Below are 18,909 nucleotides of genomic sequence, written 5' to 3'. Positions count from 1 at the left end.
GAAACTTATTACATGCCTCCTAGCTCATCGTAGGTGCTCAGTATTTACTTAGTGTGTGAAAGACAGAAAAGCTCTTGGAAGCCTCAAGGGGTCACTTGGCTCGGCACTTTTGATCTCTTTGTATATTTGGCGATTCAATTCTTTCCTTTCCTGGGTTGATGGGTACACTATATTCGAGGCACAATCTAAGGCATGAAGACATATCCATACATAGAGGGTCTTGCTTTCAAGGAACTCGTACAGCAGATTTCTACAAGTTAGGGCTTTTCAAATGCTCTAGAAGAATGTGAACGTTCAGTAGGCTCCATTTTCATTTCAAAGAAAGATCGTTTGACTTCCATAGCAAAGGTGGAGACCTTCCAACGTTGAGTCCAATACTTATACCTTGACCATTTCAGGCAAGTCTTGTGGTTCCTTCTGGAGGTGTGTGGCTCTTGCAGAAATGTGAAGATCTTCCATCGTCCTCAGACTTTGGTGTCATTTGCAATCATCCAGAAAGCTTCCAGGTCTAGGTTCCAGACCACCAGCACACACAGTCAGTAGCCAACGGAGTGGATTCCAGGAATACGCATTGTTCACCGGCATTACCGTTGATATTGTTGCTGCACACTCAATGCAGTGGGCAGGGCCTGGATTGTCCACTGGGTCTCATGTGGAATGGAAAGAAGGGCTCCCCCCCTCCCCCCCCCCACACACACACCACCCACCCCCACTGTTGACAGCCTTGTGACGAGAAACGGTCCCCGAAACAAGAATCAGACAAACCAGAGAAGCCCAGATGATAGTCCTTGAGATGAAGGAACTAAGCAGCTGGTTGCGATGGCACCAAGGGGAAAGGTTGCTCTTTGTGTCTGCCCCTCTACTCCTTTCTTCCTGGACGCCTTAGGGTTTTGTCATGGAGATTTGAAATAAAGTGCACAAAAGTCATATGTGTTGAATCAAGATTTTGCATTTAACCATCTCTCAAAAAGGAAGAGAGCTTCGCCTGCACATGTTTCTTTCAAAACCGTCAATTGCTTTTCAATTCTGGGGTTTCTCTCTTGCCTTGTTCAGTTAGCCTTAACAGTAAAAATCAACGAAAACTACATAAAGATTCAAAGATACCAACAAAGGACAGCTTCTGTTTTTGAAATCGTCTTTCCATTTAGTAGAACACGAGCTCTATTCTTTGTATTTTGCCTAGGGAATTAGCAATGTCCTGGTTCAGATGGCAAGGCATCCGCGCGCAGGAGACTGGGGTTTGATCCCTGGGTCGGGAAGATCCCGCCGGAGAAGGAAATGGCAACCCACTCCCAGTATCCTCGCCTGGGAAATGCCACGGACAGAGGAGCCTGATGGGCCGCAGTCCATGGGTTGTATTAAAGTTGGGCTCAACCCAGCAACTACGAACACAAGTATTTCCAAAGACCACACTCAAGTGTGTGTGTGTGTGTGTGTGTGTGTGTGTGTGTGTGTATCTCCTCTTGCCGTCTTGGAGTCTGTCTCGGAATCTTCATGTATTTCTGCCTCTGTATCTCCTGACAGCCAGCCGCCGGCCCGTTCGTCTGGCCCCGGCCTCTCCCAGGCGCTCTGGCTCTGGCTGAGGAGCTTGCGCAGGCCAGCTGTCTCCCTTGGCGTGGGTGCGTGCGAGTGTCTGTGTGTCTGTCTGTGTGCCTGCCTGTGGCTCGTCTGCTCTCTCAGGAAGGTCGAGGGCTTGGCGTGGGGGCAAAGGGGGTAGTGCGAAGGGGAGGGGCTGAGGCGCTCTGGTCGACCGCGCCTCCCTGGCTTCTGGTGGGTTTGGGCACCGGACAGGTGCCGGGCAAGTTGGGCGCTCAAGTTTCGCTGCGTCTAGGCCCGCAGGAGGTTCAGAGGCCCCTGGGCCCCGGGGGTTGGGAGGCGGCGGGCGCCGAAGACCGACACCTCCGGGGCCGCGCGGGCCTGAGCAGCGAATGGGATCGGGGGGAGGCCCGGCTCAGCGAGCGCGGCCGGGTCTGGAGTGGCCGCGGGTGGGAGGGCGCCGAGACCTCCGCACCCCTCAGCCCAGCCCCCAGGCCCCGCGCGCACGCACGCACGCACGACCTCCCGGTCAATGGGGGGTCCTGGAAGCCCCTCGGGCCCCCGGGCCCGGCCAGGCGCTTGCTGGTCTGGTGTTGGCGGTGTTCGGGGGGTGGGGGTGGGGGGGCGGGCCGGCGTCAGCAGGCTGGAGTCCGGTCGCGGGTCGTGCGGCTCAAGTACAGCATGCCCCGCGACGAGAGGTGCGGCCCGTTGGCCCGACCTGCAGGGCAGAGCGAAAGGGAGGCGAAGCGCAAGGCTCTTAGGGCGCCCCGAGCCAAGCGCCACCGTCTCAGCCTGAAGGCGCCCGATCTCGTCTGATCTCGGAAGCTAAGCAGGGTCGGGCCTGGTTAGTATCTTGGATGGGAGACCACCTGGGAATCCCGGGTGCTCGAGGCTTTTTGCCTACCAGAAGAGGTCCTTTAGCCCCCGCCGCGCGTCCCGATTCTTGGATCCCCCCCGCAGCCCCAGCCCCTCCCGGGCCGCGGGGAGCGGGTGGCCGGGGCCCCGACTCCCGCTGCAGACCTGGGTTGCCTCCGCGCGGCCCGCGAGCCCCTCCGCATTCGCATTCGGCTTCCAGGACACCCGACGACCGGCAGTCCCGTCTCCACCTGGGGCTCCTTTGGCTTGCCTCAGGCAATCCCGGGGCTTGCACCGACTCCAGCCAGAGCCCCGGCCCCCGCCCCACCCCCTGCCTCGAGGCGATCGCGCATGCGCATGTGCGCGCGCACGCACAGATAGATGTGCCCAAACGGGGCATCTATCTTGTTCACTTATACCGTGGGTGGATCTATGCCTGGGAGTCGGACTGCTGGACCATAGGCTACTTCCACTTTTAGTTCCTTCGGGAACCTCCATATTCTTTTCCATACCGGCTCTACCCACGCCCATTCCTACTCACCGTGGAGGAGAGTTCCCTTTGCTCCACATCTTCTCCAGCATCGGTTATTGACAGACATCGCAGTGAGGCCCAGTCGGACTCATGTGAAGTGGTCCCTCCTTGGAGTTTGGAGTTGAGCCTCTCCAATCATTAGTGACGTGGAGCAAGATGACCTTTTGGAAATGCAGATGCAATGCTGTCACCTCCCTGCTCCAACGGCTCTCGTATTTTCCCAGCATATTGAAGATACGACCACTTCCCTTCAGGCTTGCTCCTCACGTTCTTCTCTGATGTCTTTTGCCTGGAATGCCCTCTGCACTCTTTGGCTTCCATCCCATAGGGCATTTTTCGTTTCTTGAATGTCCTAAGTTTCCCTGGTCACATAGCCTTCCAAGATGCTATTTTCCCTGCCTGAAATTCTTCCTGCATCTCAACCCTGGTTTACCTAGGTTCAACCTATGGACCTCAACGAAATGGTGCCTCTGGAAAGCCTTCCCTGACACCCAGGTTTTGTGGTGAGGGAAGAGGCCCCTCTATAGGTTCTCAAAGGATCTGCCTGTGATGTATCATTAGAGTCGTCTCAGTGAAAGCAGGAACTCTGTGTCTTCTTCTCTCCGCCTTCTATTCCCTGAAACTTATTACATGCCTCCTAGCTCATCGTAGGTGCTCAGTATTTACTTAGTGTGTGAAAGACAGAAAAGCTCTTGGAAGCCTCAAGGGGTCACTTGGCTCGGCACTTTTGATCTCTTTGTATATTTGGCGATTCAATTCTTTCCTTTCCTGGGTTGATGGGTACACTATATTCGAGGCACAATCTAAGGCATGAAGACATATCCATACATAGAGGGTCTTGCTTTCAAGGAACTCGTACAGCAGATTTCTACAAGTTAGGGCTTTTCAAATGCTCTAGAAGAATGTGAACGTTCAGTAGGCTCCATTTTCATTTCAAAGAAAGATCGTTTGACTTCCATAGCAAAGGTGGAGACCTTCCAACGTTGAGTCCAATACTTATACCTTGACCATTTCAGGCAAGTCTTGTGGTTCCTTCTGGAGGTGTGTGGCTCTTGCAGAAATGTGAAGATCTTCCATCGTCCTCAGACTTTGGTGTCATTTGCAATCATCCAGAAAGCTTCCAGGTCTAGGTTCCAGACCACCAGCACACACAGTCAGTAGCCAACGGAGTGGATTCCAGGAATACGCATTGTTCACCGGCATTACCGTTGATATTGTTGCTGCACACTCAATGCAGTGGGCAGGGCCTGGATTGTCCACTGGGTCTCATGTGGAATGGAAAGAAGGGCTCCCCCCCTCCCCCCCCCCCCACACACACCACCCACCCCCACTGTTGACAGCCTTGTGACGAGAAACGGTCCCCGAAACAAGAATCAGACAAACCAGAGAAGCCCAGATGATAGTCCTTGAGATGAAGGAACTAAGCAGCTGGTTGCGATGGCACCAAGGGGAAAGGTTGCTCTTTGTGTCTGCCCCTCTACTCCTTTCTTCCTGGACGCCTTAGGGTTTTGTCATGGAGATTTGAAATAAAGTGCACAAAAGTCATATGTGTTGAATCAAGATTTTGCATTTAACCATCTCTCAAAAAGGAAGAGAGCTTCGCCTGCACATGTTTCTTTCAAAACCGTCAATTGCTTTTCAATTCTGGGGTTTCTCTCTTGCCTTGTTCAGTTAGCCTTAACAGTAAAAATCAACGAAAACTACATAAAGATTCAAAGATACCAACAAAGGACAGCTTCTGTTTTTGAAATCGTCTTTCCATTTAGTAGAACACGAGCTCTATTCTTTGTATTTTGCCTAGGGAATTAGCAATGTCCTGGTTCAGATGGCAAGGCATCCGCGCGCAGGAGACTGGGGTTTGATCCCTGGGTCGGGAAGATCCCGCCGGAGAAGGAAATGGCAACCCACTCCCAGTATCCTCGCCTGGGAAATGCCACGGACAGAGGAGCCTGATGGGCCGCAGTCCATGGGTTGTATTAAAGTTGGGCTCAACCCAGCAACTACGAACACAAGTATTTCCAAAGACCACACTCAAGTGTGTGTGTGTGTGTGTGTGTGTATCTCCTCTTGCCGTCTTGGAGTCTGTCTCGGAATCTTCATGTATTTCTGCCTCTGTATCTCCTGACAGCCAGCCGCCGGCCCGTTCGTCTGGCCCCGGCCTCTCCCAGGCGCTCTGGCTCTGGCTGAGGAGCTTGCGCAGGCCAGCTGTCTCCCTTGGCGTGGGTGCGTGCGAGTGTCTGTGTGTCTGTCTGTGTGCCTGCCTGTGGCTCGTCTGCTCTCTCAGGAAGGTCGAGGGCTTGGCGTGGGGGCAAAGGGGGGGCCTCGGTAGTGCGAAGGGGAGGGGCTGAGGCGCTCCGGTCGACCGCGCCTCCCTGGCTTCTGGTGGGTTTGGGCACCGGACAGGTGCCGGGCAAGTTGGGCGCTCAAGTTTCGCTGCGTCTAGGCCCGCAGGAGGTTCAGAGGCCCCTGGGCCCCGGGGGTTGGGAGGCGGCGGGCGCCGAAGACCGACACCTCCGGGGCCGCGCGGGCCTGAGCAGCGAATGGGATCGGGGGGAGGCCCGGCTCAGCGAGCGCGGCCGGGTCTGGAGTGGCCGCGGGTGGGAGGGCGCCGAGACCTCCGCACCCCTCAGCCCAGCCCCCAGGCCCCGCGCGCACGCACGCACGCACGACCTCCCGGTCAATGGGGGGTCCTGGAAGCCCCTCGGGCCCCCGGGCCCGGCCAGGCGCTTGCTGGTCTGGTGTTGGCGGTGTTCGGGGGGTGGGGGGGGGGGGGGCGGGCCGGCGTCAGCAGGCTGGAGTCCGGTCGCGGGTCGTGCGGCTCAAGTACAGCATGCCCCGCGACGAGAGGTGCGGCCCGTTGGCCCGACCTGCAGGGCAGAGCGAAAGGGAGGCGAAGCGCAAGGCTCTTAGGGCGCCCCGAGCCAAGCGCCACCGTCTCAGGCCGTATCAGCCTGAAGGCGCCCGATCTCGTCTGATCTCGGAAGCTAAGCAGGGTCGGGCCTGGTTAGTATCTTGGATGGGAGACCACCTGGGAATCCCGGGTGCTCGAGGCTTTTTGCCTACCAGAAGAGGTCCTTTAGCCCCCGCCGCGCGTCCCGATTCTTGGATCCCCCCCGCAGCCCCAGCCCCTCCCGGGCCGCGGGGAGCGGGTGGCCGGGGCCCCGACTCCCGCTGCAGACCTGGGTTGCCTCCGCGCGGCCCGCGAGCCCCTCCGCATTCGCATTCGGCTTCCAGGACACCCGACGACCGGCAGTCCCGTCTCCACCTGGGGCTCCTTTGGCTTGCCTCAGGCAATCCCGGGGCTTGCACCGACTCCAGCCAGAGCCCCGGCCCCCGCCCCACCCCCTGCCTCGAGGCGATCGCGCATGCGCATGTGCGCGCGCACGCACAGATAGATGTGCCCAAACGGGGCATCTATCTTGTTCACTTATACCGTGGGTGGATCTATGCCTGGGAGTCGGACTGCTGGACCATAGGCTACTTCCACTTTTAGTTCCTTCGGGAACCTCCATATTCTTTTCCATACCGGCTCTACCCACGCCCATTCCTACTCACCGTGGAGGAGAGTTCCCTTTGCTCCACATCTTCTCCAGCATCGGTTATTGACAGACATCGCAGTGAGGCCCAGTCGGACTCATGTGAAGTGGTCCCTCCTTGGAGTTTGGAGTTGAGCCTCTCCAATCATTAGTGACGTGGAGCAAGATGACCTTTTGGAAATGCAGATGCAATGCTGTCACCTCCCTGCTCCAACGGCTCTCGTATTTTCCCAGCATATTGAAGATACGACCACTTCCCTTCAGGCTTGCTCCTCACGTTCTTCTCTGATGTCTTTTGCCTGGAATGCCCTCTGCACTCTTTGGCTTCCATCCCATAGGGCATTTTTCGTTTCTTGAATGTCCTAAGTTTCCCTGGTCACATAGCCTTCCAAGATGCTATTTTCCCTGCCTGAAATTCTTCCTGCATCTCAACCCTGGTTTACCTAGGTTCAACCTATGGACCTCAACGAAATGGTGCCTCTGGAAAGCCTTCCCTGACACCCAGGTTTTGTGGTGAGGGAAGAGGCCCCTCTATAGGTTCTCAAAGGATCTGCCTGTGATGTATCATTAGAGTCGTCTCAGTGAAAGCAGGAACTCTGTGTCTTCTTCTCTCCGCCTTCTATTCCCTGAAACTTATTACATGCCTCCTAGCTCATCGTAGGTGCTCAGTATTTACTTAGTGTGTGAAAGACAGAAAAGCTCTTGGAAGCCTCAAGGGGTCACTTGGCTCGGCACTTTTGATCTCTTTGTATATTTGGCGATTCAATTCTTTCCTTTCCTGGGTTGATGGGTACACTATATTCGAGGCACAATCTAAGGCATGAAGACATATCCATACATAGAGGGTCTTGCTTTCAAGGAACTCGTACAGCAGATTTCTACAAGTTAGGGCTTTTCAAATGCTCTAGAAGAATGTGAACGTTCAGTAGGCTCCATTTTCATTTCAAAGAAAGATCGTTTGACTTCCATAGCAAAGGTGGAGACCTTCCAACGTTGAGTCCAATACTTATACCTTGACCATTTCAGGCAAGTCTTGTGGTTCCTTCTGGAGGTGTGTGGCTCTTGCAGAAATGTGAAGATCTTCCATCGTCCTCAGACTTTGGTGTCATTTGCAATCATCCAGAAAGCTTCCAGGTCTAGGTTCCAGACCACCAGCACACACAGTCAGTAGCCAACGGAGTGGATTCCAGGAATACGCATTGTTCACCGGCATTACCGTTGATATTGTTGCTGCACACTCAATGCAGTGGGCAGGGCCTGGATTGTCCACTGGGTCTCATGTGGAATGGAAAGAAGGGCTCCCCCCCTCCCCCCCCCACACACACACACCACCCACCCCCACTGTTGACAGCCTTGTGACGAGAAACGGTCCCCGAAACAAGAATCAGACAAACCAGAGAAGCCCAGATGATAGTCCTTGAGATGAAGGAACTAAGCAGCTGGTTGCGATGGCACCAAGGGGAAAGGTTGCTCTTTGTGTCTGCCCCTCTACTCCTTTCTTCCTGGACGCCTTAGGGTTTTGTCATGGAGATTTGAAATAAAGTGCACAAAAGTCATATGTGTTGAATCAAGATTTTGCATTTAACCATCTCTCAAAAAGGAAGAGAGCTTCGCCTGCACATGTTTCTTTCAAAACCGTCAATTGCTTTTCAATTCTGGGGTTTCTCTCTTGCCTTGTTCAGTTAGCCTTAACAGTAAAAATCAACGAAAACTACATAAAGATTCAAAGATACCAACAAAGGACAGCTTCTGTTTTTGAAATCGTCTTTCCATTTAGTAGAACACGAGCTCTATTCTTTGTATTTTGCCTAGGGAATTAGCAATGTCCTGGTTCAGATGGCAAGGCATCCGCGCGCAGGAGACTGGGGTTTGATCCCTGGGTCGGGAAGATCCCGCCGGAGAAGGAAATGGCAACCCACTCCCAGTATCCTCGCCTGGGAAATGCCACGGACAGAGGAGCCTGATGGGCCGCAGTCCATGGGTTGTATTAAAGTTGGGCTCAACCCAGCAACTACGAACACAAGTATTTCCAAAGACCACACTCAAGTGTGTGTGTGTGTGTGTGTGTGTGTGTATCTCCTCTTGCCGTCTTGGAGTCTGTCTCGGAATCTTCATGTATTTCTGCCTCTGTATCTCCTGACAGCCAGCCGCCGGCCCGTTCGTCTGGCCCCGGCCTCTCCCAGGCGCTCTGGCTCTGGCTGAGGAGCTTGCGCAGGCCAGCTGTCTCCCTTGGCGTGGGTGCGTGCGAGTGTCTGTGTGTCTGTCTGTGTGCCTGCCTGTGGCTCGTCTGCTCTCTCAGGAAGGTCGAGGGCTTGGCGTGGGGGCAAAGGGGGGGCCTCGGTAGTGCGAAGGGGAGGGGCTGAGGCGCTCCGGTCGACCGCGCCTCCCTGGCTTCTGGTGGGTTTGGGCACCGGACAGGTGCCGGGCAAGTTGGGCGCTCAAGTTTCGCTGCGTCTAGGCCCGCAGGAGGTTCAGAGGCCCCTGGGCCCCGGGGGTTGGGAGGCGGCGGGCGCCGAAGACCGACACCTCCGGGGCCGCGCGGGCCTGAGCAGCGAATGGGATCGGGGGGAGGCCCGGCTCAGCGAGCGCGGCCGGGTCTGGAGTGGCCGCGGGTGGGAGGGCGCCGAGACCTCCGCACCCCTCAGCCCAGCCCCCAGGCCCCGCGCGCACGCACGCACGCACGACCTCCCGGTCAATGGGGGGTCCTGGAAGCCCCTCGGGCCCCCGGGCCCGGCCAGGCGCTTGCTGGTCTGGTGTTGGCGGTGTTCGGGGGGTGGGGGGGGGGGGGCGGGCCGGCGTCAGCAGGCTGGAGTCCGGTCGCGGGTCGTGCGGCTCAAGTACAGCATGCCCCGCGACGAGAGGTGCGGCCCGTTGGCCCGACCTGCAGGGCAGAGCGAAAGGGAGGCGAAGCGCAAGGCTCTTAGGGCGCCCCGAGCCAAGCGCCACCGTCTCAGGCCGTATCAGCCTGAAGGCGCCCGATCTCGTCTGATCTCGGAAGCTAAGCAGGGTCGGGCCTGGTTAGTATCTTGGATGGGAGACCACCTGGGAATCCCGGGTGCTCGAGGCTTTTTGCCTACCAGAAGAGGTCCTTTAGCCCCCGCCGCGCGTCCCGATTCTTGGATCCCCCCCGCAGCCCCAGCCCCTCCCGGGCCGCGGGGAGCGGGTGGCCGGGGCCCCGACTCCCGCTGCAGACCTGGGTTGCCTCCGCGCGGCCCGCGAGCCCCTCCGCATTCGCATTCGGCTTCCAGGACACCCGACGACCGGCAGTCCCGTCTCCACCTGGGGCTCCTTTGGCTTGCCTCAGGCAATCCCGGGGCTTGCACCGACTCCAGCCAGAGCCCCGGCCCCCGCCCCACCCCCTGCCTCGAGGCGATCGCGCATGCGCATGTGCGCGCGCACGCACAGATAGATGTGCCCAAACGGGGCATCTATCTTGTTCACTTATACCGTGGGTGGATCTATGCCTGGGAGTCGGACTGCTGGACCATAGGCTACTTCCACTTTTAGTTCCTTCGGGAACCTCCATATTCTTTTCCATACCGGCTCTACCCACGCCCATTCCTACTCACCGTGGAGGAGAGTTCCCTTTGCTCCACATCTTCTCCAGCATCGGTTATTGACAGACATCGCAGTGAGGCCCAGTCGGACTCATGTGAAGTGGTCCCTCCTTGGAGTTTGGAGTTGAGCCTCTCCAATCATTAGTGACGTGGAGCAAGATGACCTTTTGGAAATGCAGATGCAATGCTGTCACCTCCCTGCTCCAACGGCTCTCGTATTTTCCCAGCATATTGAAGATACGACCACTTCCCTTCAGGCTTGCTCCTCACGTTCTTCTCTGATGTCTTTTGCCTGGAATGCCCTCTGCACTCTTTGGCTTCCATCCCATAGGGCATTTTTCGTTTCTTGAATGTCCTAAGTTTCCCTGGTCACATAGCCTTCCAAGATGCTATTTTCCCTGCCTGAAATTCTTCCTGCATCTCAACCCTGGTTTACCTAGGTTCAACCTATGGACCTCAACGAAATGGTGCCTCTGGAAAGCCTTCCCTGACACCCAGGTTTTGTGGTGAGGGAAGAGGCCCCTCTATAGGTTCTCAAAGGATCTGCCTGTGATGTATCATTAGAGTCGTCTCAGTGAAAGCAGGAACTCTGTGTCTTCTTCTCTCCGCCTTCTATTCCCTGAAACTTATTACATGCCTCCTAGCTCATCGTAGGTGCTCAGTATTTACTTAGTGTGTGAAAGACAGAAAAGCTCTTGGAAGCCTCAAGGGGTCACTTGGCTCGGCACTTTTGATCTCTTTGTATATTTGGCGATTCAATTCTTTCCTTTCCTGGGTTGATGGGTACACTATATTCGAGGCACAATCTAAGGCATGAAGACATATCCATACATAGAGGGTCTTGCTTTCAAGGAACTCGTACAGCAGATTTCTACAAGTTAGGGCTTTTCAAATGCTCTAGAAGAATGTGAACGTTCAGTAGGCTCCATTTTCATTTCAAAGAAAGATCGTTTGACTTCCATAGCAAAGGTGGAGACCTTCCAACGTTGAGTCCAATACTTATACCTTGACCATTTCAGGCAAGTCTTGTGGTTCCTTCTGGAGGTGTGTGGCTCTTGCAGAAATGTGAAGATCTTCCATCGTCCTCAGACTTTGGTGTCATTTGCAATCATCCAGAAAGCTTCCAGGTCTAGGTTCCAGACCACCAGCACACACAGTCAGTAGCCAACGGAGTGGATTCCAGGAATACGCATTGTTCACCGGCATTACCGTTGATATTGTTGCTGCACACTCAATGCAGTGGGCAGGGCCTGGATTGTCCACTGGGTCTCATGTGGAATGGAAAGAAGGGCTCCCCCCCTCCCCCCCCCACACACACACACCACCCACCCCCACTGTTGACAGCCTTGTGACGAGAAACGGTCCCCGAAACAAGAATCAGACAAACCAGAGAAGCCCACATGATAGTCCTTGAGATGAAGGAACTAAGCAGCTGGTTGCGATGGCACCAAGGGGAAAGGTTGCTCTTTGTGTCTGCCCCTCTACTCCTTTCTTCCTGGACGCCTTAGGGTTTTGTCATGGAGATTTGAAATAAAGTGCACAAAAGTCATATGTGTTGAATCAAGATTTTGCATTTAACCATCTCTCAAAAAGGAAGAGAGCTTCGCCTGCACATGTTTCTTTCAAAACCGTCAATTGCTTTTCAATTCTGGGGTTTCTCTCTTGCCTTGTTCAGTTAGCCTTAACAGTAAAAATCAACGAAAACTACATAAAGATTCAAAGATACCAACAAAGGACAGCTTCTGTTTTTGAAATCGTCTTTCCATTTAGTAGAACACGAGCTCTATTCTTTGTATTTTGCCTAGGGAATTAGCAATGTCCTGGTTCAGATGGCAAGGCATCCGCGCGCAGGAGACTGGGGTTTGATCCCTGGGTCGGGAAGATCCCGCCGGAGAAGGAAATGGCAACCCACTCCCAGTATCCTCGCCTGGGAAATGCCACGGACAGAGGAGCCTGATGGGCCGCAGTCCATGGGTTGTATTAAAGTTGGGCTCAACCCAGCAACTACGAACACAAGTATTTCCAAAGACCACACTCAAGTGTGTGTGTGTGTGTGTGTGTGTGTGTATCTCCTCTTGCCGTCTTGGAGTCTGTCTCGGAATCTTCATGTATTTCTGCCTCTGTATCTCCTGACAGCCAGCCGCCGGCCCGTTCGTCTGGCCCCGGCCTCTCCCAGGCGCTCTGGCTCTGGCTGAGGAGCTTGCGCAGGCCAGCTGTCTCCCTTGGCGTGGGTGCGTGCGAGTGTCTGTGTGTCTGTCTGTGTGCCTGCCTGTGGCTCGTCTGCTCTCTCAGGAAGGTCGAGGGCTTGGCGTGGGGGCAAAGGGGGTAGTGCGAAGGGGAGGGGCTGAGGCGCTCCGGTCGACCGCGCCTCCCTGGCTTCTGGTGGGTTTGGGCACCGGACAGGTGCCGGGCAAGTTGGGCGCTCAAGTTTCGCTGCGTCTAGGCCCGCAGGAGGTTCAGAGGCCCCTGGGCCCCGGGGGTTGGGAGGCGGCGGGCGCCGAAGACCGACACCTCCGGGGCCGCGCGGGCCTGAGCAGCGAATGGGATCGGGGGGAGGCCCGGCTCAGCGAGCGCGGCCGGGTCTGGAGTGGCCGCGGGTGGGAGGGCGCCGAGACCTCCGCACCCCTCAGCCCAGCCCCCAGGCCCCGCGCGCACGCACGCACGCACGACCTCCCGGTCAATGGGGGGTCCTGGAAGCCCCTCGGGCCCCCGGGCCCGGCCAGGCGCTTGCTGGTCTGGTGTTGGCGGTGTTCGGGGGGTGGGGGGGGGGCGGGCCGGCGTCAGCAGGCTGGAGTCCGGTCGCGGGTCGTGCGGCTCAAGTACAGCATGCCCCGCGACGAGAGGTGCGGCCCGTTGGCCCGACCTGCAGGGCAGAGCGAAAGGGAGGCGAAGCGCAAGGCTCTTAGGGCGCCCCGAGCCAAGCGCCACCGTCTCAGCCTGAAGGCGCCCGATCTCGTCTGATCTCGGAAGCTAAGCAGGGTCGGGCCTGGTTAGTATCTTGGATGGGAGACCACCTGGGAATCCCGGGTGCTCGAGGCTTTTTGCCTACCAGAAGAGGTCCTTTAGCCCCCGCCGCGCGTCCCGATTCTTGGATCCCCCCCGCAGCCCCAGCCCCTCCCGGGCCGCGGGGAGCGGGTGGCCGGGGCCCCGACTCCCGCTGCAGACCTGGGTTGCCTCCGCGCGGCCCGCGAGCCCCTCCGCATTCGCATTCGGCTTCCAGGACACCCGACGACCGGCAGTCCCGTCTCCACCTGGGGCTCCTTTGGCTTGCCTCAGGCAATCCCGGGGCTTGCACCGACTCCAGCCAGAGCCCCGGCCCCCGCCCCACCCCCTGCCTCGAGGCGATCGCGCATGCGCATGTGCGCGCGCACGCACAGATAGATGTGCCCAAACGGGGCATCTATCTTGTTCACTTATACCGTGGGTGGATCTATGCCTGGGAGTCGGACTGCTGGACCATAGGCTACTTCCACTTTTAGTTCCTTCGGGAACCTCCATATTCTTTTCCATACCGGCTCTACCCACGCCCATTCCTACTCACCGTGGAGGAGAGTTCCCTTTGCTCCACATCTTCTCCAGCATCGGTTATTGACAGACATCGCAGTGAGGCCCAGTCGGACTCATGTGAAGTGGTCCCTCCTTGGAGTTTGGAGTTGAGCCTCTCCAATCATTAGTGACGTGGAGCAAGATGACCTTTTGGAAATGCAGATGCAATGCTGTCACCTCCCTGCTCCAACGGCTCTCGTATTTTCCCAGCATATTGAAGATACGACCACTTCCCTTCAGGCTTGCTCCTCACGTTCTTCTCTGATGTCTTTTGCCTGGAATGCCCTCTGCACTCTTTGGCTTCCATCCCATAGGGCATTTTTCGTTTCTTGAATGTCCTAAGTTTCCCTGGTCACATAGCCTTCCAAGATGCTATTTTCCCTGCCTGAAATTCTTCCTGCATCTCAACCCTGGTTTACCTAGGTTCAACCTATGGACCTCAACGAAATGGTGCCTCTGGAAAGCCTTCCCTGACACCCAGGTTTTGTGGTGAGGGAAGAGGCCCCTCTATAGGTTCTCAAAGGATCTGCCTGTGATGTATCATTAGAGTCGTCTCAGTGAAAGCAGGAACTCTGTGTCTTCTTCTCTCCGCCTTCTATTCCCTGAAACTTATTACATGCCTCCTAGCTCATCGTAGGTGCTCAGTATTTACTTAGTGTGTGAAAGACAGAAAAGCTCTTGGAAGCCTCAAGGGGTCACTTGGCTCGGCACTTTTGATCTCTTTGTATATTTGGCGATTCAATTCTTTCCTTTCCTGGGTTGATGGGTACACTATATTCGAGGCACAATCTAAGGCATGAAGACATATCCATACATAGAGGGTCTTGCTTTCAAGGAACTCGTACAGCAGATTTCTACAAGTTAGGGCTTTTCAAATGCTCTAGAAGAATGTGAACGTTCAGTAGGCTCCATTTTCATTTCAAAGAAAGATCGTTTGACTTCCATAGCAAAGGTGGAGACCTTCCAACGTTGAGTCCAATACTTATACCTTGACCATTTCAGGCAAGTCTTGTGGTTCCTTCTGGAGGTGTGTGGCTCTTGCAGAAATGTGAAGATCTTCCATCGTCCTCAGACTTTGGTGTCATTTGCAATCATCCAGAAAGCTTCCAGGTCTAGGTTCCAGACCACCAGCACACACAGTCAGTAGCCAACGGAGTGGATTCCAGGAATACGCATTGTTCACCGGCATTACCGTTGATATTGTTGCTGCACACTCAGTGCAGTGGGCAGGGCCTGGATTGTCCACTGGGTCTCATGTGGAATGGAAAGAAGGGCTCCCCCCCTCCCCCCCCCCCACACACACACCACCCACCCCCACTGTTGACAGCCTTGTGACGAGAAACGGTCCCCGAAACAAGAATCAGACAAACCAGAGAAGCCCAGATGATAGTCCTTGAGATGAAGGAACTAAGCAGCTGGTTGCGATGGCACCAAGGGGAAAGGTTGCTCTTTGTGTCTGCCCCTCTACTCCTTTCTTCCTGGACGCCTTAGGGTTTTGTCATGGAGATTTGAAATAAAGTGCACAAAAGTCATATGTGTTGAATCAAGATTTTGCATTTAACCATCTCTCAAAAAGGAAGAGAGCTTCGCCTGCACATGTTTCTTTCAAAACCGTCAATTGCTTTTCAATTCTGGGGTTTCTCTCTTGCCTTGTTCAGTTAGCCTTAACAGTAAAAATCAACGAAAACTACATAAAGATTCAAAGATACCAACAAAGGACAGCTTCTGTTTTTGAAATCGTCTTTCCATTTAGTAGAACACGAGCTCTATTCTTTGTATTTTGCCTAGGGAATTAGCAATGTCCTGGTTCAGATGGCAAGGCATCCGCGCGCAGGAGACTGGGGTTTGATCCCTGGGTCGGGAAGATCCCGCCGGAGAAGGAAATGGCAACCCACTCCCAGTATCCTCGCCTGGGAAATGCCACGGACAGAGGAGCCTGATGGGCCGCAGTCCATGGGTTGTATTAAAGTTGGGCTCAACCCAGCAACTACGAACACAAGTATTTCCAAAGACCACACTCAAGTGTGTGTGTGTGTGTGTGTGTGTGTGTGTGTGTGTGTGTGTGTATCTCCTCTTGCCGTCTTGGAGTCTGTCTCGGAATCTTCATGTATTTCTGCCTCTGTATCTCCTGACAGCCAGCCGCCGGCCCGTTCGTCTGGCCCCGGCCTCTCCCAGGCGCTCTGGCTCTGGCTGAGGAGCTTGCGCAGGCCAGCTGTCTCCCTTGGCGTGGGTGCGTGCGAGTGTCTGTGTGTCTGTCTGTGTGCCTGCCTGTGGCTCGTCTGCTCTCTCAGGAAGGTCGAGGGCTTGGCGTGGGGGCAAAGGGGGGGCCTCGGTAGTGCGAAGGGGAGGGGCTGAGGCGCTCCGGTCGACCGCGCCTCCCTGGCTTCTGGTGGGTTTGGGCACCGGACAGGTGCCGGGCAAGTTGGGCGCTCAAGTTTCGCTGCGTCTAGGCCCGCAGGAGGTTCAGAGGCCCCTGGGCCCCGGGGGTTGGGAGGCGGCGGGCGCCGAAGACCGACACCTCCGGGGCCGCGCGGGCCTGAGCAGCGAATGGGATCGGGGGGAGGCCCGGCTCAGCGAGCGCGGCCGGGTCTGGAGTGGCCGCGGGTGGGAGGGCGCCGAGACCTCCGCACCCCTCAGCCCAGCCCCCAGGCCCCGCGCGCACGCACGCACGCACGACCTCCCGGTCAATGGGGGGTCCTGGAAGCCCCTCGGGCCCCCGGGCCCGGCCAGGCGCTTGCTGGTCTGGTGTTGGCGGTGTTCGGGGGGTGGGGGGGGGGGCGGGCCGGCGTCAGCAGGCTGGAGTCCGGTCGCGGGTCGTGCGGCTCAAGTACAGCATGCCCCGCGACGAGAGGTGCGGCCCGTTGGCCCGACCTGCAGGGCAGAGCGAAAGGGAGGCGAAGCGCAAGGCTCTTAGGGCGCCCCGAGCCAAGCGCCACCGTCTCAGCCTGAAGGCGCCCGATCTCGTCTGATCTCGGAAGCTAAGCAGGGTCGGGCCTGGTTAGTATCTTGGATGGGAGACCACCTGGGAATCCCGGGTGCTCGAGGCTTTTTGCCTACCAGAAGAGGTCCTTTAGCCCCCGCCGCGCGTCCCGATTCTTGGATCCCCCCCGCAGCCCCAGCCCCTCCCGGGCCGCGGGGAGCGGGTGGCCGGGGCCCCGACTCCCGCTGCAGACCTGGGTTGCCTCCGCGCGGCCCGCGAGCCCCTCCGCATTCGCATTCGGCTTCCAGGACACCCGACGACCGGCAGTCCCGTCTCCACCTGGGGCTCCTTTGGCTTGCCTCAGGCAATCCCGGGGCTTGCACCGACTCCAGCCAGAGCCCCGGCCCCCGCCCCACCCCCTGCCTCGAGGCGATCGCGCATGCGCATGTGCGCGCGCACGCACAGATAGATGTGCCCAAACGGGGCATCTATCTTGTTCACTTATACCGTGGGTGGATCTATGCCTGGGAGTCGGACTGCTGGACCATAGGCTACTTCCACTTTTAGTTCCTTCGGGAACCTCCATATTCTTTTCCATACCGGCTCTACCCACGCCCATTCCTACTCACCGTGGAGGAGAGTTCCCTTTGCTCCACATCTTCTCCAGCATCGGTTATTGACAGACATCGCAGTGAGGCCCAGTCGGACTCATGTGAAGTGGTCCCTCCTTGGAGTTTGGAGTTGAGCCTCTCCAATCATTAGTGACGTGGAGCAAGATGACCTTTTGGAAATGCAGATGCAATGCTGTCACCTCCCTGCTCCAACGGCTCTCGTATTTTCCCAGCATATTGAAGATACGACCACTTCCCTTCAGGCTTGCTCCTCACGTTCTTCTCTGATGTCTTTTGCCTGGAATGCCCTCTGCACTCTTTGGCTTCCATCCCATAGGGCATTTTTCGTTTCTTGAATGTCCTAAGTTTCCCTGGTCACATAGCCTTCCAAGATGCTATTTTCCCTGCCTGAAATTCTTCCTGCATCTCAACCCTGGTTTACCTAGGTTCAACCTATGGACCTCAACGAAATGGTGCCTCTGGAAAGCCTTCCCTGACACCCAGGTTTTGTGGTGAGGGAAGAGGCCCCTCTATAGGTTCTCAAAGGATCTGCCTGTGATGTATCATTAGAGTCGTCTCAGTGAAAGCAGGAACTCTGTGTCTTCTTCTCTCCGCCTTCTATTCCCTGAAACTTATTACATGCCTCCTAGCTCATCGTAGGTGCTCAGTATTTACTTAGTGTGTGAAAGACAGAAAAGCTCTTGGAAGCCTCAAGGGGTCACTTGGCTCGGCACTTTTGATCTCTTTGTATATTTGGCGATTCAATTCTTTCCTTTCCTGGGTTGATGGGTACACTATATTCGAGGCACAATCTAAGGCATGAAGACATATCCATACATAGAGGGTCTTGCTTTCAAGGAACTCGTACAGCAGATTTCTACAAGTTAGGGCTTTTCAAATGCTCTAGAAGAATGTGAACGTTCAGTAGGCTCCATTTTCATTTCAAAGAAAGATCGTTTGACTTCCATAGCAAAGGTGGAGACCTTCCAACGTTGAGTCCAATACTTATACCTTGACCATTTCAGGCAAGTCTTGTGGTTCCTTCTGGAGGTGTGTGGCTCTTGCAGAAATGTGAAGATCTTCCATCGTCCTCAGACTTTGGTGTCATTTGCAATCATCCAGAAAGCTTCCAGGTCTAGGTTCCAGACCACCAGCACACACAGTCAGTAGCCAACGGAGTGGATTCCAGGAATACGCATTGTTCACCGGCATTACCGTTGATATTGTTGCTGCACACTCAGTGCAGTGGGCAGGGCCTGGATTGTCCACTGGGTCTCATGTGGAATGGAAAGAAGGGCTCCCCCCCTCCCCCCCCCCCCACACACACCACCCACCCCCACTGTTGACAGCCTTGTGACGAGAAACGGTCCCCGAAACAAGAATCAGACAAACCAGAGAAGCCCAGATGATAGTCCTTGAGATGAAGGAACTAAGCAGCTGGTTGCGATGGCACCAAGGGGAAAGGTTGCTCTTTGTGTCTGCCCCTCTACTCCTTTCTTCCTGGACGCCTTAGGGTTTTGTCATGGAGATTTGAAATAAAGTGCACAAAAGTCATATGTGTTGAATCAAGATTTTGCATTTAACCATCTCTCAAAAAGGAAGAGAGCTTCGCCTGCACATGTTTCTTTCAAAACCGTCAATTGCTTTTCAATTCTGGGGTTTCTCTCTTGCCTTGTTCAGTTAGCCTTAACAGTAAAAATCAACGAAAACTACATAAAGATTCAAAGATACCAACAAAGGACAGCTTCTGTTTTTGAAATCGTCTTTCCATTTAGTAGAACACGAGCTCTATTCTTTGTATTTTGCCTAGGGAATT

At 55.6% G+C, this 18,909-nt stretch overlaps 2 pseudogenes; both read left to right on the top strand.

Moving 5' to 3' along the window:
- Nucleotides 1-5,856: 5,856 nt before the first annotated feature.
- On the top strand, nucleotides 5,857-5,976 carry LOC147350790 (5S ribosomal RNA; annotated as a pseudogene).
- Nucleotides 5,977-9,406: 3,430 nt separating this feature from the next.
- LOC147350789 (5S ribosomal RNA) lies at nucleotides 9,407-9,526 on the top strand (annotated as a pseudogene).
- Nucleotides 9,527-18,909: the final 9,383 nt, after the last annotated feature.

This window comes from Bos grunniens, chromosome 20, assembly GCF_055505025.1.
Source record: "Bos grunniens cultivar Pamir isolate PY7600 chromosome 20, Bosgru_T2T1.0, whole genome shotgun sequence".
Classification (NCBI taxonomy): Eukaryota; Metazoa; Chordata; class Mammalia; order Artiodactyla; family Bovidae; genus Bos; species Bos grunniens.
This window is presented reverse-complemented; position numbering and strand designations above follow the sequence as displayed.